Source organism: Tenrec ecaudatus, chromosome 2 (genome assembly GCF_050624435.1).
Source record: "Tenrec ecaudatus isolate mTenEca1 chromosome 2, mTenEca1.hap1, whole genome shotgun sequence".
NCBI classification, from domain to species: Eukaryota; Metazoa; Chordata; class Mammalia; order Afrosoricida; family Tenrecidae; genus Tenrec; species Tenrec ecaudatus.
In genome coordinates this window covers 28,581,578-28,607,978 of record NC_134531.1, presented here as the reverse complement: position 1 = coordinate 28,607,978, position 26,401 = coordinate 28,581,578, and positions in this window count along the sequence as shown.

Genomic DNA, 26,401 nt, shown 5'->3' with positions numbered 1-26,401 from the left:
ACTACTCGCTTACACTGATAATGTTGATTTTGAATAAAAAAATACAAAACCCAACTCACTGCTATTGAGTCCATTCTGAATCACAGTTATCCGCTAAAACAAAGTAGAAATGCCCCTCCTATGGGTTGTGGAGACTGTTAATCTTTACAGGAGCATTGCAGTTTGTATCCCAGCACCTAATACACAATGCCATGTTCCTGTCACAGTTGCTAAATGCCATTGAGTCGGCTCCAGCGATAGCAGCCGTGTGCACAAAAGAATGAAACCCTGCACCACTGTGCACCATTCTAACAATTGTCCCTATGCCTGTGCCCAATGATGCAGCCACATTGTCAGTCCCTCTCATCGAGGGTCTTCTCTTTTTCGCCACCTCTCTATTTTACTAAACATAATACCCTTCTCCAAGGACTAGTCTCTCCCGAAAATATGTTCAAAGTCAGCAAGACAGCCTTGTCAGCCTTCCCTCTAAGGAGCACTCTGGCTTTATTTCTTCAAATACAGATACGTTTATCCTTTGAGCAGTCCATGGGACTTCCAATGTTCTCCCCCAACACCACAATTCCAATGCACTGAGTTTGCTATGGCCCTCTTTATTCAATGTCTAATTTTCATATGCATAGGATGCAATGGAGAATATATGTTTGGGGTCAGGTGCACTTTAGTCCTCAAAGTAGCATCAATGCTCTTCTGTACTCTAAAGAGGCCTTGTGTAGCAGATTTACCTAGAGCAATATATCTTTAGATCCCTTAATTATGGCTTCCATGAGCATTGTTGTAGTTGGGTCTTCCTTATATTGAGGTGTAATCCATAGGAAGGCTACAATCCTTGATCTTCATTAGCAAGTACTTCAGGTCCTCCTCACTATGCCATGAGGGCTCCTTCCTTATTCATGCTCATTGTGTCCATAGATGACTATTACCAAAAATATAAAAATCAAAAAGTCCCACTACCAAGGATGGAGTCATCTCCAACTCAGAATGACCCTGTAGGACAAGGTAGAACTACCCTTGTGGGTTTTCAAAATTGTAACTCTTGAAGCGTATAAATGCCTTGTCTTCCCTGCCCCCCCATCCCAGGCACCATCCCTGCACCCTGGCCCCTCCTGTGGAGAGACTGATGGTTTAAATCTGGCGGATAGCAAGCAACGCAACTCCAGGACTATTGAATTTCTGTGGTGATAATCTCTCTTTCAAATAATATATTTTGTTTCTGACTGATTATCAAATTGATTTGCTTGTGTTGAAGGCAATACTTGTATAATTTTTGTATGTCCATAAGCTCTTATTTGTTTCACTTGGTTCTTTGCATAAAAAAAATACAGAAGATCCAAATTTGTACAAAATGTGCATCTACATTGACAACATCTCATTGGAATTTCTGCTCAGAATGTCTGCGATAGCACAGCCCCTGTGTTCCAGGGGATGGCAACGGCAAAGCCTTTGGAAAAGCCAGTAGATGTGAGTCTCATTTTCAGCATATTCAGCATTCTTCCATATGCAATCTTGGAAATTACAATACTCAGACTTTCCTCTTCAGCTGCACTCTTTAGATATCTAGAAGTTATTTGATACACACGTGTCTGAATGGAATATCATTAGCAACCACCCATTTTTTAGCAAGAAAAAGTCATTCTGACTAACATAGTTCATTGTTTCTATAACGTACACCGAGTTTCCTCGTTAGTATCTCTGAACTCAGGACTTACTTTGCAATCTATTGATTATAGCATCTTGTCTTTGTTTTATCCATTGTCAAATATTTAATAAAATTTTAATAGTGAAATTGCATTCATCTTCTTCTTCCTGGAAGATGATGACGTGTGAGAAGTGGGTTTTGTGTATAAGATGTCAAGCCAGATACGATGACTTCGTTTCAGCTGAATTTTAGCACACTGCAGCCTTTTGTCCCTGAGAAGTGCTGAACAGGAGCTTCATTGCCTGCTGTCGCAGAGGGCATTCATAGAAGGGCTGCTGCACAGCCCCACTCCACTGTCATTCTTCGCATTCTCTGCCTCGGGGTAGTCTGATCATGCCAGGGAGGGCATGTAACAAACTACACTGAACATTACTGAAGTGGGTTTTGTTCCCTACAGCAAGAGTTTATATGGCCTATACATTACAATTCATATGGATATAGATGTTCAGAATCTTGTCAGGCTGCTGTATTTGTCTTTCAGTATTTTATTAGAATATCTAATTCATAGCACAAATTTAGTGCCCCTTTATTACATTAATTAAAAGAACAATAAATTGAGGCATATTAACTTCTGAATACTCACATGACAGGAGACCTGCCATATAGTGTATGTCCTGTCCACTCATTCAGGGGGTTTGAAGATCATAATTTGGAAAAGTGTTTCCCATCCTGCATTGTGTTATTCAAATGTCAGTAGATCTGAATTCTTAACATAGCTGTATGTGCACACTAGTTCTGAGATAGGCTAGTAAGACTGAATTCTCCACTTAATTGACCTGTGGTACCTCTTGCTCCATACTTGTTTTATGTTGGTTGGGGACTAAAGCAAATGTACCTTGAACCAAGTTGTTATTGATATCTATTCACTGGACTATTAGGTCTGATGACTTGTTTTTTTCAACCCTCTGTATACGGACTAGTGTCCTAACATGTAGCTTAAGAAAATCAATTTCTCAGAGAAATTGATTGTGACCTATCATAGAAAACCATTACTGGTACATATAACAAAATAACCCACATTTTAACTTCCACATTTCTAATAATTTGAGTATTGGACATATCATAGGTATTATTTTATATTTTAGGGTTTGTCCTAATTTCTTTGATATCTCTGTCAAATTAATTCCTACTAATAGGAGTATTCCATCTCTATACTGAGTCAATAATCCAGGAAGCTGGATGACCTGGGAAAAATGTGGCAGCAGAAATGGAGGAAGACTCATTAATAATCTGCAATATGCACTTGACACAAACTTCCTTATATAAGAAGAGGGGGATTTAACTTAAGAAGATTAAAAACTATAGCCTTCAGTTTCTATAATATCTAAGTATAAATAAAATAAAACTCCTGACACTGGACTGATAATTATGATAAAGGGAAATATAATGATAAAGGAAGAAACTGAGTTTCCATGGATTTCATCTTAGGTACTTCCAAACCAATGGAATGGAAATAACAGTCAAGAATCAAACAACATATTGCAATTGAACAACTGGTGCCAAAAGATATCTTAAAAGTGTTAAAAAGCAGAGATATCAGGTCAGGATTAAGGACTAATGTATACCTGACTCATGCTAGAGAATTTTCAGTCACCTCATATGCACAGGAAAGATGCAAAATGAATAGGAAGGCTGATGAAGAAGAGATTCATACTGTTTATAATATGGACAAAAGATGTTGCATAACCACGGAGTTTGGTGGAAGGAGGACAGCCAGGTTGTTTCTTGGAAGTGGGTACACCATGACTGCACCTCATTAACTTTGGTCACATGATCATTAGGAACCATCCCTGGAGAAAAACATCATGCTTGTAAAGTACAGGATCAACCAAAAAGAGAAGATACTCAACAAGATTAATTGATTCAGTTGCTGCAGCCATGAGCACAATCATAGGGGAGATGGGGGAAAGGAAGTGGTGTTAGCCAACCCATAGACAAGGGAAAAACAAGTGATCCAAAATCAGTGGCAAGGAGTTTGTGAGAGGCCTGGTAGAGCTTGATCGAGGGCAATGTAACAGAGAGGAATAACAGAAACCCAAATGAAGGCTGAGCACGATAGTGGGACAAGAGGAAAGTCAAAGGAAATTGAGGAAAGAGCTAGGAGGCAAAGGGTACTTATAGAGGTCTAAATACAGGTATATACATACGTAAATATATTTATATATGAGGATGCAGAAATAGATTGATGTGCATATATTTATAGATTTAGAATTAAGATAGCAGTTCGACATTGGGCCTCAACTCAAGTACACCCTCAATGCAAGAATACTTTGTTCTATTAAACTGTTATTCCATGATGCTCACCTTCCTGACACAGTTGCTGAAGACAAATGTGGGCATAAGCAAATATGGTGAAGAAAGCTGATGCTGCCGACTATCAAAAGATATAGCATCTGGGGTCTTAAAGACTTGAAGGTAAACAAGCGGCCATCTATCTCAGAAGCAAGAAAGTCCACATGGAAGAAGCACACCAGCCTGTGTGATCACAGTGTTGAAGGGATCATGTACCAGGCATCAAAAAACAAAAATATTATAACATTGTGTGCTTCACTTCCCAATATGATTGCCGAAGACAAATGGGTCCATAAGCAAGTGTGGTGAAGAAAGCTGATGGTGCCCAGCTACCAAGAGACATAGCATCTGGGGTCTTAAAGACTTGAGGGTAAACAAGCAGCCATCTAACTCAGAAACAACGAAACCCACATGGAAGAAGCACACCAGCCTGTGTGATCACAAGGTGTCTAAGGGATCAAGTATCAGGCATCAAAGAACAAAGAATCATATCATTGTGAATGAGGGGGAGTACATATTGGGGACCCAAAGTGCATCTTTAGGCAACTGGACAACCCTTTACACAAGGGTCGTGGGGAGAAGATGAGCCAGTCAGGGTGCAGTGTAGCAAGGATGAAACACACAACTTTCCTCTAGTCCTTAAATGCTTCTTCCCCCTAACTATAATGATCCCAATTCTACCTACAAATCTAGCTAGAGGATGTACACTGGTAGAGATAGCAACTGGAAACACAGGGAAACCAGGACAGATAAAGACCCTCAGGACCAGTGGTGGGAGTGGAGATACCAGGAGGCTGGAATGAAGGTGGAGTAGAAAGGAGGAACTGATTATAAGAATCTACATCTAACCTCCTCCCTGGGGGATGGACAACAGAAAAATGGTTGAAGGAAGATGTCAGACAGTGTAAGACATGACAAAATAATAATGATTTATAAATTATCAAGGGTTCATGAGGGAGGGGGAAACAAGGATGGAGGGGGAAAATAAGGAGCTGATGCCAAGGGCTCAATTAGAAAGCAAATGTTTTGAGAATGATGAGGGCAACAAATGTACAAATATGCTTGACACAATGGATGTATGTATATATGGATTGTGATAAGAGTTGTATGAGCCCCCAATAAAATGTTTAACACAAAAAGATAACTGACTAGTTACAGAAAAGGCATAACAATCTTAATGCTTCATATAATTATTTCTTACAAATAAATAAAAATCTAGTGACCACTCATAAAAAACAAACAAATAAATAATAATAAGTATAAACATGAGGCAGGACTGGGCGGTATTCTTTCTATCCTTTATAAGTCAGAATTGACTCCATGGAGCTTCTCAGCAACCGCCTTCATTGTGCTGCTGTGACAGAAATACCACACTGAGTAACTTGATTAAACAGAACAATCTCAGAGCTTAGTTCAGATCTGGGACAACTACTTTTAGGGAAGGTTCTTTAACTTCTAGAGGAAAATTCTTTCTACTCTATTCCTTGGAATGCTCCAAATCGCTTCTATCCTGTTCTCTTTCCCTAGCGCTTGCTTATGTACCTAGCCTGCTCTATTTATATCTCAAAATGTATTGGTTTAGACATACTGTATATTGATATGGTTTTGTTTACACAACAGATAAGACTCTTCCATAAGTAAGTATCACTACTTATATATTTCTTCACACCCGTAGTCATCAAGTCATTTTAAAATTAATTAAATCTGTTAAAATCACAGCAACCCTATAAGATATGTCATTGGTGAAATGATCACTGAAGATAAGGCTTGTTACAGCGAAGTGTGGTAAAGAATGCAGATGGTAACCGACTATCAATAGGACTAGTGTCTGGGGTCATAAAGGTTTGTATTCAAACTAGCAGCCATCTAAGTGAAGAGTCAACTATGTCCACACAGAAGAAACTCACTAGCTGTGTGATCCATGACTGACAATAACAAAACTCAAATATGACAAAGAAAAAATTACCAAAGCTCAAATTGTGATCACCCAATTTATAGAAGGCTGTGGAGGACTGTGGAGCCCCAAACCTGTCTGCAGAGTATCTAGTCAGATTAAGCCACTAGAAGATTCCCTTTAACAGAGCGATTCTCAACCTATGGGTTGTGACTCCTTTGGGGATTGAACAACCTTTTCACAGGGGTTGCTCAATTCATAATAGTAGCAAAATTATAGTTATGAAGTATCACCAAAATAACTTTATGGCTGGGGGTCACCACACCATGAGGAACTATATTAAAGGGTCATGACATTAGGAAGATTGAGAACCAGTGATCTAACCACAGCAAGGTCTCCAACAGCTTGACTATCAGACAGAGACCATTATAATCTTGTTTGTGCTGCCTTGAACTTGATGGTTGGTCAGTTGACCTCCCTCTTGATGCATGCTGAAGTTGTTCTAGGTGCAAGTATGTCTTGCTTGATCCAGGACAAAAATTCCTCCTCTGGCTTTTTAAATACTGTAGTAGGTAGACTTATTGTGTCAACCTGGCCAATAAGAACATGTGGGATTAATAAGGTCACAGTTTGATTGAAGGGCAAAGAGATAAATGGCTCAGTGAACCTCGCCTTTCTGTCTCTTGCGCTCTGATGATCGGGCCAGTGTATGGCTGCCTTAGCTAGTTCTCTGCCTCAATTTGGGATCTACACTACTTGTGGGACACCCTATCCAGGATCGTGTTGCTATATCTTGAGGTTCCTTCAAGATCTGCCTCACCACACCGCTGGTGTACACATCATTTGAGCTGGGGACTGTCAGATCCTGTCATCTGGCCCACTGTTGGTAACCTGCCCTCCTGTTTGCTACCTGTGGCCAGACTGCCTGTGTTGCTCTACAGGAGACTCGGCTGTCTGCTTCCTGGACCTTGGACCCAGCATATTAACTGTTTGACAGAAGTGAGTTGAATTGAGCCCTCTGAACTGCTGTGTGAATTAATTAGCTGTTGTAGTCCTTCGTTATCTCACTATCTATCTTCTATCTGTCTATCATCTATCTATCTATCTATCTCTATCTATCTATCTAAAATCATAAGTGTCCTGGTTTTGTTTCTCTAGAGAACTCTGTCTGAAACAGATACTGACGGTGGTCTTTTCTTTCTTGCTCATTATTTGTGTTTTTACTTTTATATCATTATTATTATTTTACCCTTACCACTTCATATTGTTTTTTATTATTTATTTAGTGTTTTCCAGTTTGTGAAGCACAAAAGGAGTAGATCCATGGAGATAATAATTGACGCAACAGTTGATAGTGGGTCAGGGGGAGGTAGGGGAGTTGGGGCGCAAACAATGTATGTGGGAAGAGGGAGGGAGCACTTGAACTGACTGTGATTACACAACTCATTTTAAAGGTGATCTAACCATTATAAAAGAAAATGCTCTAAATTTGATTGTGGGAGTAATTGTACAATTCTTCTTGATATGATTGACCTACTGAATTATATGATATGTAGATTATGTGCCATTAAACTTAAAAATATATCATTTGGGTCATCCTCTTTAATATTTCTATATGTCTTTCTGTTTTGCAGTATATGGAACCCAGGATTGATATACATATAAGGGCAGCAAGTAGAATAAGGCTTGGGGGAGGAGGTCACAGTTAAAGGGAGCTGATGTAAAGGAAGGAAAAGCTTGGTATGAAACTAATATGGTTGCAAGTGTACAATACGGCTGGGTATGAGTAATCTATGGAATCATACGATATCCATAGGAACTCCCAATAAGGTAGTTTTGAGAAAAAAACACAACTGATACAATAGGGCTGTGGTGTAGGGCTTCCAGGGCTGTAACCTTCATGGACGCAGACTGCCCCATGCTTATTCTTTGGAGCAGTCCTGGCCTTACGGTTAGAATTCAAGGACTTGCCCAGAGTACCACCAGGGTTCGTGCTTTCTCATACGCAGAGCCCTAACCCTTATCTACACGTGCAGGAGTTAGGGCTCCTAACGCATGGTCTTCAGGGGACACTTTCTATCTGAAGCTGGGTCTATTTCTTGTCTTCATTAAGCAATTTGTTAATCTAGCTTGGCTCTATGCTTGGCTCATGCTTTGCAGCCTAAATTATTATATGATGATGATGATGATGATAACAATAACTTGATTGTCATTATTTCAGCAGCTGTACAGATACTATAGTTTCATAGGTATACTATTGAACCAAGGTAACTCATGGCCACAGCTTGCTCTTCAATAATGATGTATTTAACAATTGTATGTGATTACTGGTGGTTAGATGTATATGTATCTTTCTTGCTGACTAACAGAGCCGAGGAATTTTCTGTAAGAATTATACATGTGTAGACCAAACATAATTTTGTCAACATTTCATATATCATAGTATAATCGACTAGCAAACTTTAGTCCAATTTTAACCAAAATGCTATTGTGTAAACTGTTAGTTCTAAGACATTGACAGAGACTTACCAAGTGTTTTAGACTTGACAAATTGCTTAATAATTTGAACAGTGTTCTAAAAGAAAATGCGTATGATTGTAACATCAATAGTGCAAGGGAATCAAGGATTTAGAAGGTATTTCAGACTCTTTTGTGGCCCATTCCTGTCAACTGGTGATTTCAATTAGATCATCATTGAACCATTTTTATTTGTCATGTGTGTGCAAATGTTTCCACAAAATTAATCTATTCCCTTCTAGATTATTTTATTATTGGGAGTATTATTATCTAGAGCTTAGCCTAGAGTTTATTCTCTTCTGAGTCTCAGGGTAATACAAGCAGTCACACATCTAGCACATCTGGCAGATTCAAGTCTTCCCAGAGATGCCTCAGAAGAGAGGTGGATGGGCCACTCTGACAGGTCCCAGTCTGACAACACGACTACACAGTCTTCGCAAAACGTCGGGGCTCAGGGAGGCAGAATCAACTCACAGGCAAAGGGGTTTGTTTTAGTTTTGGTAGTGCTCAAGGAAAATCAAAATCATATAGCTTCTGTTTGTTGATAAATCTATAGTGATAAGAATTTACAGAGTTATAGAGTCCTTTTGGGATTCTTCTGTAATATCAGTGTCACAGTGGATGTAAAAGTAAAATTTTAAATTATTTGACATCAATATGTAGTTAAGTGGAAATAATTCTTACAATGAAATCATAACTGTAATATTTATGCTATAATTGCCCCAAGACTCCATTCCTAAAATTTGCGTGCATAAAAGTCCACCTCTGTAGGACATCTTTTTTTTTTTGACAAGAAAAAGGTGATTTATTATCTAGGATTGTTTTCTTTTTTAAAAAAAAATTTATTGGGGCTCATAAGGCTCTTATCACAGTCTGTACATACCTCAATTGAGCAAAGCACCCTTATACATTCGTTGCACTCGTCATTCTCATAATTCACCTTCCACTTGGGTTCCTGGAATCAGCTTGGTTTCCCTTTTTTTCTCTTCCCCCTCCCTCCCCGCTATCCCCTTCCCCCTGGTCCCTTGATAGTTTATAAATAATTATTATATCTTATCTTACACTCCCCAGCGTGTAATAATTATAAATATAATAGTTTATAAATAATTATTATATCTTATCTTACACTCACCCGCCTCCCCATTGCCTATCTCCCAGAGAGGAGGTTACACATAGATCTCCGAGATCAGTTCTCCCTTTCTACACCCCCTTCCCTCCTGGTGTCGCCACTCCCACCGCTGGTGTTGAGGGGTTTGTCTGTCCTTGATTCCCTGTGTTTCCAGATCCCTACTGCACCACTGTACATCCTCTGGTCTAACCAGGTCCGCAAGGTAGAATTGGGATCATGATAACAGGGTGGGTTGGAAAGAGGGAACCAATTAGAAGGATCTACATGTGACCTCATCCCTGGGGGACGGACAACAGAAGAGGGGGTGAAGGGAGAAATCGAACAGGGAAAGAAATGACAAAATAATAATTTATAAATTATCAAGGGCTCATGAGGGAGGGGGGTGCAGGGAGGGAGGGGAAAAAAAGAGGACCTGATGCAAAGGGCTTAAATGGAGAGCAAGTGTTTTGAAAATGATGAGGGCAAAGAATGTACAGATGTGCTTTAAACAATTGATGTATGTATATGTGTGGATTGTGATAAGAGTTGTATGAGCCCCTAATAAAACGTTTAAAAATACTGAGTGATGGACCCTCAAGTGTGGATATTATTTGCTGCGTCACAGAGCGTTGCTTTTCTCTCTTTCTGTTTCCCCACCATACTTGTTTGTTCGTGGGAGCAATCATTCAAGTGGATCTTTTGTGTCGGTCAGATCAGCCTAGGTCTTTTACTGTATGGTCTCATGCACATAATATTTGAAAACAGGCTCTTCAGCAATCAGGTACCATTTTCGGCTGTTATAAGTTGGGTGAATGTCGAAGAAATGTAAGTGGTAATGTAGTCTGGGCACCTACGCTGATGTCTTGTGTTTCTTTATCCCTCTGCTCGACCTTCTTTTAAAAGTAAAAGATAATTAATCTAAAATTATCTCCATATTCTACATGTAGTCAAAGGGGTTCTTAATATATTTAGTGTTCTTTCTTATAATCTGTATTGACTATTTAATAGCCAAGTTTAATTATACCAGGTACAGTAGCTGCCTTTAGTGGCTCTCCAACAGTATTTTTATAAACTGATTAAATAATAGGATTTCAAACAAATAGTCTGATAATTTGACAGGAAGGATGATATGGATTTATTTCCTTTTGAAGCTTCACACAATATTTATATATTAACCAATCTACTTCCCAGCATCCTTTATTCCCCACTCCATCCCCATGGAATCATGTTTTTTTTTTTTATTTTGACTTTGAACTTGTAGTCTTAGTAAAACAAGTTCTTTTAAAATGACATATCATTCAGGGTGGTTGTCCTTGGAATGCCCCTAAAAGCATCAGCATTCAAAGGACCTGATGGGGAAACATGGTACTTGGCTCCTGTAGACACACCTACAACTTCTTTTGGCCCTAAATAGAGATTGAGTATATAAAATTCACTGGGAGTGAGAAAGGGATTTTGGCCACTCTGATAAAGTAAGAGCTTTTGTAAATGATTTGCTTAGTTTTGTTTTGTTTTGAGGAAATTATATAAACAGCAATTGTCCTATTCAATTGGGTATGGCCAAAAAGATTAACCTTTCTGTTTTATGTCTATCTGGGGCACCTTTGGGAGCAGTCTCTTTTTTAACTGGATTATCTTTGATCAGATGTTCACTGACATTGACTGTCAAGTGACTATTTTGTTAAAAGTTCATTGAAGAGAGCTGACAAGGACAAACTATTCCACAAACCACATATTCACCAACAGGAAGAAGGATTGATTACCCTGGGATCTTACTGCACTTATGGCAGACTTCTAAAGCATCGACTTCTATGTATAAGTAACATAGAATTGTCATAGGGATGTCCCATATTCTTATCAACATTTTATTTATATGAATAAGTTTATTTACATAGATACAGAAAGAGATACTTAAAAAGTTTAATTTACTAGTCAGGAATTTCTTGAATTTCTCTCTTTCCTTCCTAAAACAGTGATCTATTACCAAAGATATTTTAAGGAGCACGTCTCTAAGTGACCTAAGTCACTTATATAATTACATGATTATAATAGAGATAGCAGAAATATGAATTGTTTATTCATGTCTAATGACATAATAAAGGTCAAAAGGAGAATCCAAAGCACAGTTGTCAGCTTGGTGAAAGGATAAGACACCACTGTGTGGGAGTTCACGGGTCAACCAGAAGTGGCCAGATGAGCTGCCCTCAGGCATGGAGTGCCTTCTGCTGCCCTTGCTGACAGGAGAGTCCATTCAGGCAAGAAAATGACTTCGAAGATGCAGGACCTCAGGATAGAACACAGAGCTAATTATCATTCTCATCAAGGATAATGTAACGTCGCTCATGCAGCACCAGCTCCAGCCCTCATTTTTCCTAGATGGACAATTGTTTTACTCATCAAAAATGTAACCTAATTAATAATTAATTTCCTCACAAACCTATTCCACTTTTTGAACCAGCCTTTTGTGCCATGAAAAGAAATACAGAGAATACAAAGAGGGAATCATCAAATTTTCAAGATTACATGCTGGCTGGAAATGCGTGGAAGATGACCAGCTATCAGTATCAGTTAGCCTGTGTTTTCATTTTCTGACCGTCAAAAAATTCATCTCTTTTCTCGATTCAATTTTGAGGCACCTCAGCACCTATCATTTTATAATTAAGGTTTTAATTTCAACCACAATTATGTCATTGCTTTACCACCTTCCCTTGAAACAAAGACAAAAAAATTGTAAAGACAGTTTGTTTTTAAATGAATACAAATTAATCATTTTAAAATGCTACTTTGTAACGCCAATATAAAAGCCTTCATTCATGTTGTTAGGCACAATGATGGTGAAACGTATGTACAAGGGAAGGAGCCTGATTCTGAGTGCATCCTGACCATCCCATCACTGCTGCGTCTGAGCCCGTGGTTTCAGCCACTGGGTCCATCGAGCTGGCTGAGGGGTTTCCTCTGGTTCACATAGCTTGTATTTGATCAAACGTGCTATCCTTTCTCAGGCTCCAGTGACTCTTGCTCCCGTGTCTAAGGTTCGTGAAATGAATCCTCCTATCTAGGAGGCATTACGGCTGTATTTTTCCCAAGACAGAATTCTCTGTACTTTTGACAACTTCATGTAGTCAATATTCCTTACTAACTCTTTCATAAAAAAGCACCAATTCTTCAGAATTCTTTCCTCATTTATCAGATTTTGCATACCTTTGGAGTCACTGAACACACTCTGCTTTGGGTTAAATGAGCTGGAAGATCCAGGGTGACACCGTGATGTCTAAGCACCTTAAAGAGGTCTCTTGCGGACAATTCACCCTATGCAACATGCTGCTGAATATTTTTAATGTTTCCATGAGTTGATTATGGATCAAAGTAAAATGAATTTCTTGACAACTTCAATATTTTTCTGCATTTACTAAGGTCCAATTGAAAGGAGTGTCACTATGAGTTGGAATCTATTCAGTAGAAATGAGTTTGTATTTAACTTTTTTTTTGTTTACAGTAAGATATAACTCTAACTGAAGGTGATCTTTTAGCTTCTTTAAGTCCTCTACTTTCAGCGATCTAGGCCACCTCCATGCATACAGAAGGGTAATCAGTCTCCCCAATGCTCATGCTCTCCTCTTCTTCATATAATGTAACTATGCAGAATATTTACTCAGCATCGAGATTGACTAAGTGAAGGGATACAACCCTGATGTACACCTTTCCTGATTTTCAGGCATGCAGTATCTCATTGTTCCATTGACATGGTTGCCTGTTGGTCTATGTACAGGTTCCGTGTAAGTGAAATACGTGTTCTGGAATTCCTGTGCTTCACAATATTAGCCATATTTTTAATTACCCATACTGTCAAATACCCTGCATAGTCAATTAAACGCAGCTAAATTCCTTTCTGGTATTCTCTGACTTCAGTCAAGACACATATTACATCAGTGATGACATTGAAAATTCCACATCCTCTTCTGAATCTTGCTGGAAATTCTGACAGTTCACTGATGGAACTATTTTGCTACATAGATTTAGTGCTTGTTTAATTCTTGCATGATTTTTTCTTCATATACCAATAATGTTACGATTTTCTATCAAAATATTATAAAAATAACTCAATATATTTAAAAGTATAAGTTGTAAAATTATGTTTCCATTACTAGTATTAGGAATAAATAATACACAACACATACATATGCTTGCTATAGTAGTAAATTCCATTTGGGGGCTCTGCCCATCAAAAAATGAAACAGAATAAATAAAAATATGAAATTAACTGCATGCACTGCATTATCAGCTATTTCCTGACAAGGGAAAACTTGCATTTCGTCTTGGTACCGATAAGAAACACATTTTCCACTGTAAATGCTTCTCTTTTACAGACTAGCTTCTGGTTCATATATATTTTATTTACGTTCACTACCTTCAACGGAACCTTGGTGACATGGTGCTGTGTAAGTAGGCACCACATTGCTAACGAGACACCCAGCATCAATTCCAGCAACAAGTCATTTAGTAATTAATTGATTCTAGGTTTAAGGGACTGTAAACCCTACTAGTCAAATGTATTCTGACCTTATACCCTTCAGCCAGATAGCTAAGCTGGCCAGGCCCTTTCCACACCTACCTACAAGAAAGTTCAGTACATTGGAAGGCCAAGGTCAAAAAATAATGGAGCCAATATTTCAAATATTATGACTTATATTGGAGAGTTTTTAAAAATCAGGTAAAGATAAAGATATTATGGGGGTTTAATCTTATGTTTTTTAAAAATCAAATAACCAAACTTACTGCGTTGAGTCATGTCCCCTTAGAGCAACCCTATGGCACAGGCAAGAACTCCCCTTTTGAATTTCCCCTTGTTCAATCCCTTTTTTAAAAAAGTAAGTTTTGTTGGCATACACTTAACAATGTGTATAGTTCAGTAATTCTATTGTATTAAAAAGAATTATATATTAATCATCACAGTCAATTTTAGAACTTTTTATTGGTTCTTGTACTCATCATTATTAGCTTCTCATTCCACTCACTGCTCAACCTTCCCTGCATACCCCACCCCCAAAATCCATTAATCCAGTTACCGTCTCTATAGATTTACCTAGCCTGGGTATCTTACACAGAAAAACATTAAAAGCATAAACAAAAATCTAACAGTAACATTGTCAAATTGAGATAAACTTCAACAGAAAAGAAAGTGTAACATACTAAAAACTAGGACAAATGTAAAATGGATCGATCAAATGATAAGGTGCTAGATGCTCTCCTAGCTGCACCTGCAATCGTCCATTTTCAAATGCATTCTGCATGAGAGCATGGCTATTCACAACCCTGAGAAGAGGGTAATTATTAGAAGCTTAATCTGTCTGTATTGCCCCTTGACTTTTTAAAATCAAACCCACTTTTACATGTGTAATGATAGATCAAATTATGACATTACATTTTAACCTAACAATGTCTCTCATAACCAAATTTATAATGATCTCTGCTTGATAGTAAGGGTCAACTGTGGGTAGAGGGGATTCACCAGAGGCTTAGTTCATGCACGGACCTCAAAATGAATTTGGGGTTTTGATTATCATTCATAGACTTCTGCATACCAGGTGTTCAAAAATTAAGCTCTAATTCAATTCTCTCCTTTGGGTTTGGGTTCTATTATTTATAATCCTTGGATCATCCAGGATGTTGTGCTTTTTCCATGTGGATTTAGATGATGCTACACTTAGAGGCTTGCTTGAAGACAAGCCTTGGGGACTCCAGAAGCTTTTTCTACAAATAATCGGGCATCATCTAGTTTCTTCACTGCACTTTGTTATAGCACCAAAAGCTTTAGTGATCTCTTCGTGAGGGTGAGTATAAAACAGGACCATGTCATAAGAACTAATTATTTTTATATTGGGGCCAGAATTAAGTTCAAGCATCACATTCACTCACACACTTATGGTTTTTATATGCCTCTGGTGAATCTAAATTATATCATTGTCATTTAATGTTAGAGAACATTACCAATTCTCCCCTTGGGACAAAAGGTAATTCTATCGATAGTCTCATTAATTTAGCCAATGGTGGAGAATTTAAAACACTCTTAGGAAAAGAAATTATAACAGTGTATGCCGGCATTGAACCCAGACATGAATTGTAGACTTGTATAGATTAAATTCTGAAGTGACACCACACTATTTACACAAACAATAGGGTTGGGGATAGGGCAAAACTCTGAAAAATATTCATGCACAATGACTGCAGAGCCATGACTACCAGAGTAATACATATGATAATAAAGCACGAGGACATTAGAATCTTAGCTATGTGGCAGTTCTAGACAGCCGTCTTTTGGGTGTCCCCAAGGCAAGAGACTAGGAATATGCCTTAGAATCAGAGTCATCTACTTCTTGCTGTCTTAATCCCTAGGGCTACAGTTGAGTTTGAAGTCCACCCCAGTTCACTGGGTGGGGCTTCCACAAAGAGTCCTCATGTTACCTGTGAAGAACGCTTTGGGTCTCAAAAGTACTGAGGCTAAAGTTGCAGCAGATTATAGCGCTTATCCTGGTAACCAAGGGCTGAATAGAAACTAGGTCAGAAATGTCTAATTAGGAAGATAGTATGAGGCATAGTCTCCGCTGGGTTCTATACAAGTGCTGTTAGTAGTTTTGCCTTATAGGAGGTCCTTGCTCCCCTTATGGAAGTAGAAAGCTTGGTCTTTTTCCAGAGGAGCAGCTGGTAGACTGACTATGCTGACATTGAGGAGCAGCAAGGTTCCTCAGCCTCTGAAGAAGTCTCTGAAAGTAAAGCTGTCTACAGCTTAACTTTAATAACTACTGTGTTAATTGTAGAATTATAACTTCGATAGAATTATAAAATATTGAAACATGATTTTAAAATGTTTTCTGTTGCTTATTAAAGTTGAATCTGCTCAAGAATGAGTAAAATCTTAAGAAGAAAAAGAAATATATAGCCACAAATGGAGGTTACGTCAAGAACAACAGCCACGCAATTTTGTTTAATAAAGTTTTGATTTTACAGTTTAAAAATAGTAAAATCTTGATTTATTTCTGTAAATGTTTTATAAGAAGTTATTTCCTTATTCAATATGTGTGACTCTACCTAACAAAAGTGAATCAATCAAACTTCCATTTCTTAACCAGCCCAAACACATAAACAATCAAACAAAGATATCAATGCCATTGAATTGATTCTGCCTCACAGAAACCTAAGGATTCTGAAGATGGAAGTCACTCCGGAGCAGATAGCTGCATCAATCATCTTTCTCCTACTGACTAAAGGGTAGGTTTGAGTTTCAACTCTTTGAACTTGATTTTAGACTCACCCAACAGTGTCACCACAGTAAGACACACACACACACACACACATACACACACATACACACACACACACACGATAGAGAAAGAGAAATAGAGAGTTTTTTTTATGTTTGTAGGAAAATTGAATTAAATGAAATTTATGAAATGTATAGATTTAGATATCTGTTACTTGTTAGGTGTACTTCATATTGAAGTCTATGTCTTTGATTTTTTCAAAGAATGCTTCAAGCTCTCTTCACTTTAAGAAAGCAAGATGTGTCCTTTGTATATGTTGCCGTTAGATGCCCTTGAGTTGTTTGGGGCTCACAGTGTACAACAGAAGAAAACATTGCCCCGGTTCACAGTTTTATTGTGTTGTTGCAGGCACTGTGTGACTCCATCTTGTTAAGAGTCTACCTCTTTTTTTCCCCAGCTTTTACAAATTATGGTTAGTTATATTTTTTGCACTGACCTTCTCCTTTACCAAACATGATATCTTTTTCCAGGTCTCTCCTGATAACATGCCCCATTCTAAATTCAGATTGAATTTTTATGATAGCTGTAAAATCATGTTTACTCCTAGAATTATGGTTCATATATGTATGCATTTTTTGCCAAGAAAATGTCTTTAAATCTGCATCTGTAAGCATTGGAGGGCGGCACACAGGTTCCCTCAATGCTACACAGAAGTGAGTTTCTTTACATGGAGTGGAAATTCAGGCTGAATGGGAAAGTCTTTGATCTCATCAGCAAGGACTTCAGGTCCTCATTTTCAGCAAAGAGGTTGCACTATCTGCATATTATAATTTGTAACGAATCTTCCCCTAATTCGGATGCCACATTCTTCTCTATATAAGCCAGCTTCTCTGATTATTTGTTTAGCATATGGATTGAATAACTTTAGCTAACATACAACCCTGATGTGCCGTTTTCGTGGTTTAATCCATGCAGCATTTCCTGGTTCTGTTCCCACAACTAATGCTTGATTCTTATACATTTTCCAAATGCCCACAGTGCAGTTTTCAGGAATTCCTATTCCACACAAGGTTGCTATAGTTTGTTATGATCCACATAGTCGAATGCCTTAACATAGTCAACTAATCAAGAATAAACATCTTTCTGCTATTCTGTTTGCTGTTTGAAGACAAGAACATTCTGACATCAGCAACGACATCCTTTGTTCCATGTCCTCTTCTGAATTTGGCCTGAACTCTGACAGTTCCCTGTCAATGTACTACTACAGCACTCGATGGTGATCCTTAGAAAAATTTAGTTGTATGTTATATCACTGGTATTTTCTAGAGTTCGAGCGTTCTGTTGGGTCAGCATTCTGTGGAATGGGTACAAATACAGATCTCTTTTTCAGTCCAGTTCCCAAGTAACTCACTTCCAAATTTCCTGATAGAAACAGGTAAGTGATTATAGTGCTTTTGCAACTTGTTGACACCTTGCACTTGATATTCCATCAATTCCAAAAGCCTTGATTTTAGCTACTGTTTTCAGTGTAGCTTGAACTTATTCCTCCAGTAACATTGTTTTTTTGTGTTTTTTTACTCATACTACTGAAATCATGGATGTCAACAAGCTATTTTTAGCACAGTGATTCTGTGTATTCTAGCTTTTCTTTGATGCTTCCTGTGTCATTCAATATTTTACCCAGAGAATCTTCCAATATTGCAACTCAAGGTTTCATTTTTTTTTAGTTCTTTAGTTTCAGATATGCTGAGGATGCTCTTCCCTTTTGGTTTTCTAACTCTAAGTCTTTTCACATCTCACTATAATATTTTAATTTTTCTTCTCCTGCTGCCCTTTGAAATGCTCTGTTTAGCTCTTTCATTTCAAAATTTATCCCATTTACCTTAGCTACTCTAAAACTAATAGCAAGTTTCATAGTCTTTTCTGTATCCACTTTGATCATTTTCATTCTTTCATGGGTTTTTCTTAAATGAGCTTCTGTGTTCTTCATGTATGATGTTTGTGATGTCCTCCAGAGATGATCAGATCTTCCGTCATGAAGGTTCAATGTATCAAATACATTCTCAAGATGCTCTAGGAATTTAAGTAGAATAGAGTTAATAGGACTCCAGGATTTATAAATCAATATGAATACATTATTAAATAACTGGGGTGTATAATTCCATTGGTTAGAAGGCAATAGAAGGAAATTAGTTGCTTGAATTACAAAATTATCTTTTATATGCTTAGAACACTGTGAACATTGCTCTGTTTGGCTTGGAGTGAGAAAGCTTAAAATAGAAATGACATACACAAGAGAGATGTTTATATCTCTCAAATGGATGTCTGAAGGTATGACTTTTAGGCATGCAGTGATGACTGTCAAGTCGCTGGCTGGTGAATTAGCGAATGTGCTTCATTTCTAACCAAAATTTTGCAAGTTCACATTTAGTCAAAACTGCTTTCCAAAAAGATTTCTGCAAATTAAACCATGAAAAACCTTGTACTGAAGTTTGACACACAAAATCACTATTAATCAGAATGTTTGACAGGAGGTGTTCTCTGATAACAGCTCTGTTCTACTATTTCCTTTTCATTGTGCTTTTTCGACTAAACTGTCATCAGTCTAAGTATCTTGATATTTTTTCTTACCACTATGTTTTAGGTAAAGCAGGAAAAAACAAAAACCTTTTTAATGATTATTAGACCTATAATTCACTTCTAATTAGGTCAATAGAAATTTTAGCCTTTAGGAAGGTAGCTCTCCCTGGGTAGTTAAAAATCAATAAAGTGCCGTGCCATTTAGACACAATTAGCATCAGAAATGCCTGCTATGCAAAGTGAAAATTAATAAAGATGGTTCCATAATGTAGAGGGAAAGCAGATTTGCTGATTCAGATTAAATTTTCGATGGTGGCAGTAGATCGGAAGGCGGTCTGTTGGCTAGCGAGTCATGCTCTGAGTTGCTAGCCACACAGGCAATGGTTCAAACACAGCAGCCATGCTCACGAGAAAGAGGCTGCACACTGTAAAGATTAAAATTGGGGAAACCCGTCTATTCTGTCACATAACTCGATTATTAGTCATCTTGACTTCGTGATGAGAAGTTTGGTTTGGTTTGAGAATGAGTAAATAGGAAAAAAAATACTGGATTTATTGTCTTCAGAAATATAGAGAAATCACTAGTTTTAATTTTGGAATTGACTCAATTTTCAGTGCCTTTTCTAATACTTGAAAACTGAGGGAGCTTACGTTTTTTCTTATTAGATATTACAGCTATGACTCCCTTAGGGGACCAATTAATTTTGGGGGAGAGATGAGGACTAGATTGATAATGGTTGCAATTTCTGGATGACAAAATCAAAATAATGACTGACAATGTAAACCTGTACTTTTCCAGTGCATTACTAAAATGCTTAAGTGTCTATGTAAGTGAATGTATGTAAGTAGTTGTGTGTTTGTGTGCAAGTTAGTAAATGCTGTCATGCACATAAAAATCCCTGCTGTAAGATAAATGTAGCACAGTATTTGTGAAGAGACTCATGCCTACTCTCATTTCTAGTGACCTGGTAATAATTCTTAAACAAACAAACAAAAACAGCCTGTAGGAATGATTTTCTGTACTGTGGTAGAAGGTCCTCTGTCTCCAAACCCCCCCCCCCCCCGCCCAACATGTCAATTCAGATGCATAGGGACCCTATGGACAAGGCCCAACTGCTTTGCAGCATCCCTGCAGAGTTTTCTGAGTAGTCAGCTTCATCTTCTCCCACAGAGTGGTTGGTATGTTCCAATCACTGACCTCTTCATTAGCAGCCCCCAATTGAACACACTTTGTCATCATCGAGATCAGCAAAGGAGTTATAGTGCTTAGAAAATAGAAGGGAAATCAAAGCCGTTGCATATATTGTGGAGAATTCTGAGTTTGTTGCAATTACTGTTCTTTAGGGAACCATTGTAGCAGATGCTGAATGTGATGTTCATTACGGAGAGTAAGGTTGGTTTACCATTGACCAGAGAGAGTGGGCAACACATAGATAGGGGTATCCGTGAATCTTTGTATTGCGTTATCTACTTTTCTTTAAGTTTTTAATGGCTTCAACAATAAAACTCTTGTTATTATATTTCTTTTCCTACAGTATTTACCAAAAAACTCATCAATTAATCAGAGGGAACTTTCAGTATATTTTTCTTTGATTACTTAGGGCAATTCTGTAACTTCAAGATCTTGTCCAGCTTCCTATTAATTAGACTAATTGGATCATGCTAAACACATTTCATAAATTATTGATAAAAACTTGTCATAAATATATTATCAGCCAAGTTGAGGAGTTGACAATAGATTTTGGTTTATATATAAGGTGGGAAAAATTATAAAAATATCAATGAGAAAAAGTATTAGACTTGACAATTTTCGACTTTATGGAATCAAAATGCAATCTTTTGCAATGGGTAGTGACCATTTCTTCTGGCTATTAGCAAATACAGGGTTGTATGGGATTATGTGGTGATGGTTCCCTTTGATGTGAGTTCAGGAAAATTCCTTTTTGCAGATTTGAAGACCAAATATATAATTTCTACCTAATTCTGAAATAAAGATGTTTAATCCAATTTGATATTCTAAAGGTTCAGATTAGTGTCCACATATGAAGAGTTAAATGATACATATTCAAATTGCAACATCAGAATGTATTGAAGGTAACAATGTCTGAACAGACTTTTCAATATCCCAAAGGTCACTTACTTTTTAATAAAAGGAACTCAAGATCAGTGACAATTATTTCTTTCTGTATTAACATTGTATTTGCCCATGTATTCCATATTTTGTAAGATAAAAATAATAAAATTACTTATTGAGACTAATTTGGTTTCATATTTATATCTATTAAAACTTTTCTGAAAAAATAATGTCTGCAAAGCAAGCACATAGATAAATAACTTTCATATTTACTTGATATACACAATGTGAAAAGTTTTCTGCTAGCATTTCCTTTGATGATTTTTCTTTGTTTTTGCAGGGTAGTGAATTATTTAATGTGGCTTTCTCATCTCTATAACTCCCACAAAAATACCTTTTTGTCAGGGGTCTGGGTCAGGAGATGGGGGAAGACACTACTCGGATTCGGTTGTGACTGTTAATCCTATTCCTTGTGATTGGCATCCAGCTGCCTATAAAATGAGCTCGCTCAGAAGGAGGAGGGATCTCACTAACAGCAAAAGCTAGGAGTAGAGAGAGTCCTTTGGGCCTGGTGGTTTGAAACTTCTTGAGACAGGAGACAGCTTTGATACCAGGAGAGTTAAAGAGGAGCCGCAGCAGCAGAATCAGGAGCTAGAACATGAGGCATGACAGTGGAAATCCAGCCCACCAAGAGGTCAAAATGGGCGCTATTAAGCAGGAATCCCAGAATGCTGCTGGGCACTTACTTCAGGAAACAGGGTTTGGGATCCATGGAGTTGGAGCTGTGAGCTTCAGAGTGGGGCTTACAGGGGAGGCGCATGCCATTTGTACATTCATGAGCATCCCTGAAAGTGCTTTGTAACATGTTCTGACTGAACCATTCCATCCTGAGCATTTCCACCTTAATTGCAAACGATTCACTTCTACAATAAGCCCTAGAATCCTGAGCATTAACTGAATCCCGTATGGTCATTGACATGAATTGAAAAGCTGCATGGTAAGTAGAGTGCTGCTGGATAAACAGGAAGGAAATTAGATAGTCTTGTGTGACATGAGCAGTTGTATTTTCATCAATTATCTCAGTCGAGTTGGCACCATGACAGAAAGAGATGTGTATTAGTATATTCTAGCTGTGCAAATGAGGACACAGAGGCTCAGCAATGTTGTGCTATTGATTTAAAATCAGAATTTTAGGAGGTGGTAAAGCAAGGATGAACCAAACATAATTTAACAATATGTGAGTTCAACCTTTTCATTAATTTAAATTAATTTTAAAACGTTTAACATTCTGCATTAGTTCAATGGATTTGATCAGTTTTGTTTTAAAATTGTGTGAGCCCATACTCCCACTGCCTTATATTTGATTGTTTTCTAATAAAGACACAATTTGAATATCATGGGTATGAATCTTTACAGAGGCCGATAACCTCATCTTTCTTCCTAGGACCCACTGCAGGTCTGAACTAGAGCTGGTGCTCAGTCATTCAATGTTTACCCACTGGCACCACCAGCCATTGAAGCTAGAACTAGAAGAACCATGTTGGTAAGCTTAGCAGTATCAAAGGAAGCATTGTCCTTTTTATCAATGGAAATGAAAACTTAATTAATATTGGCCGATCATAAAATATTATAATGAAACCTGTTAAACTACATGTTTTCATAATTAATTCTCCGTTTGGTAATCAATAAAGAAAATGCAATGATTAACATATGCAAAGTGGCATAAATACAACACCTATGCATTCTCTGGAAAAGTATGATTTCTTGCTAGATTATAAATGTGATGAATCTATATTAAATAAAAAACTAATTGTTACCTTTTTGAAGTAACGTATTTCATTTTTTGAAGTAGCATACATAAATAAAGGGAAACAAATGTTGAGAACACAATCAGAAATGACAATTAGAAGCTTCTCCAGTTAGATAGTTAGAAGCAATCTCCAAATCACTGTCTTCCTACTCCTGGGCTTCTAGTTTTCAATATCTTTGTTATCAATATTGTTGCTTGTTTGGGGTAGATGTATATGTATATATGTCCATGTATATAGTCTATGAGCTTTCATCACTCAAAATAATTTTATAAGATTTATGAATTTAAAATTCAATTAAGGCAATTTATCAACACTAGCAATATGAAGATAAAATTCATCTCCATATATTCTGAGAATATATTTAATAAAAATCCAAATAGCTTATTATAAATATTGAATAAACTATCAGTATAAGAAAATAATTGTAAATAAAAAGTACATATCTGTGAATCACCATTAAATGTTATATGAGACTAATAAGTCAATACTTTAATGCAAGAAAACAATAGATATTTTGGAAATGAAAGAGCATTGTCTTTATTTGTAAAACATAATTGAGAGAAGACCAAAAAGAATCTATGAATGTTTAATTAAAAAACATATCTAAAATAATCAATTGTCATATGTATATCCAGATTAATATATGTATGTATTCCCCAAATTCTACAGATTTGGTATGAACATTTATATAAATAAACTATAGTTATTTATAATATTATCCAATGATGCCAAACACCTAGAAATTCATTTATTAAAAACTTTGTGGAATAAATAGACTCATAGAAATAAATTTAAGGACATTTTAGTTATATTGAGGACATAAATGAAAAAATACCCAGATTGATAGAACAAAGCCATCAACATTTTTATTTATTAAAATCATGCAAGGGAAAGTCAAAAATATTGCCATCAGGGTTTCAGTAAATGCATACATGTTTTATTCCAAACAAAACACATTTAAACATGTTGCTGTGATCAATGAATGGCTGAGACAAGTCCTATCATTAATTAACATAATGTTAGTACAGTTGGGTTGCATCAGAAGGAAAAAAAGAGAATGATGCAAACAAAGTAGTATCTTCTGAGTATGTCTGCTTGACCAGTTCAATTCAAGATGTTGACATCTACTCATAAAGTTATAGCAATTGTTGTTTGGTATTTGATTTTCTCTAAAAGTATGGGTGAAGTGGTTGGCTCACAAACTTCCATAGGTGGGGGAATATATTAATAGGATTAAGGTGTAGGCGTTACTTTAGTGCAATTGTTAGGCATAGGATATTTTTGTTTTGTTCAGTTATAGAACATTATGTTTAAATGAGGGTGGCACAGATTGAATTGTATGCATTTTAGTTTATCCTGTTAGGTACACATATGATTTTATTACTGTTTGTTTGAAAATTGTATATGGCTAGTGTTATGTGAAAGTGTCAAATTGACAAGGGGTGGTCTGTAGGAGTTACGTAATCTGGTGTCAATTGGGGACTTGAGAGGATTAAGAGTGAAGTTGTGGAGTCTAGTCTGTCAATTGGGTCATAGCCAATGAGACCTCTGTGTGGGCATAGACTTCCCCTGACAATTCTGGGAATTCCTGTATTTCCTCCTTGGAGGTGGGAGACACTTTCTCTCTGGGCTCACTCCCTGAGAGATGCTCTACTAACAAGACATATGGCACTATGCTGAGAGACCCCATGCCTGGAAACTGGGAAAGCCATGTAGAGACCCCTGCCAGCACTGAGATGCTTCTACTGCCACTGGATCCACAAGACTTTGCATCCATTGGCATGTGATATTCCTGCATTCAGCATCATTTCATTTGTTTCATGAGTCCGAAGAGGACTTTTTAGATTGGTATTGGACATATGGGCTAATATGAGGCTTATGGACTTGATCTGGACTGAGCTGGGATGTTTTCTCAATATTTAACTACTCTTGTATATAAAGCTCTTTCTTATACACATATGAGTGTCTATGAATTTGTTTCTCTAGTCTACCCAGATTAATACTATGGGACTGTGATGGGGCTAACTATGAAGACTTTTTAAGAGAATTGAAAACTGGTCATTCTTTAAGTATAGTGTGGAATAGTTATTTCATAAGAATCTTTTAATAGCAGTTTTATGTAATTCCCATAAAATAACTATGTGGTACCATGCAATTAAGAAGTGTTGATAACTAGGAGATACCATGCAATTAAAAAGTGTTGATAACTATGTGGTACCATGCAATTAAGAAGTGTTGTTAGTTGTTATAAGTTCCATCAAGTAGGTTCCAACCCATAGCTACCTATGCATCATAGAGGGAACATACTAGCTTGTCCCCTACCATTTCACTTTTTCATAGACTTGAGCCCATTGTTGCATCTACTGTGTCGATCCATTCTGTTGAGGGCCGGAATCTCTGGCAGCTCCTTGTCAATGTGAGCATTGCTGAAATGAAATAAGGTGTAACCAATTCTAACTCAAAGATTATTAAATTTTACTATTCCTCTATGTATACAAGTGAGCTCTCTCAGATGCATAACAGGAATCCAGGACCATCAAGAAAAAAAGAGCCACAAAGAGAGTGAATGTGTGTTCCTGCCTGAAGCGGCAGAGGCACCAGAAGCTGGAGCACTGAGATCATGAGACAGAGCATGAGACTGTGGGGCACAGAAGCGGATCACCTTTCCAAAGAAACATGACCCAACAGAATTCTCAAACTATAGAACAAAATCATTGGCATCGCATGCAAGTAAAATTTTGTGAACATCATCAAAAAATGGTTGCAGTGGTGCATTGACAGGTATTGCCAAGGGTTCAGGCCATATTCACAAGAGGATGGGCAACAAGGGATATCGTTTGGGCTGTCAGACTGATCTTGGCTGAACTCAGAGAATATGAGAAAGATTTGTCAGTTCTACATATGAATACTTATTCAATGTGTAAGCTGAGGAAAATCATCTGAGAAGCTGCCTTATAACGCAAATGTGGCATCAGAATTGGAGGAAGACTTATTAAAAACCTGCAATATGTAGATGACACAGACATGCTTGCTGAAATTCAGGAAGACTTGAAGCATTTTCTGATAAAGATCATGGATCACAGTCTTCAGTATTGATTACAACTCAGTGTAAAGAAGACCAATACCCTAACAACTGGACTAATAGTATCATGACAAAGCAAGTAAAACTT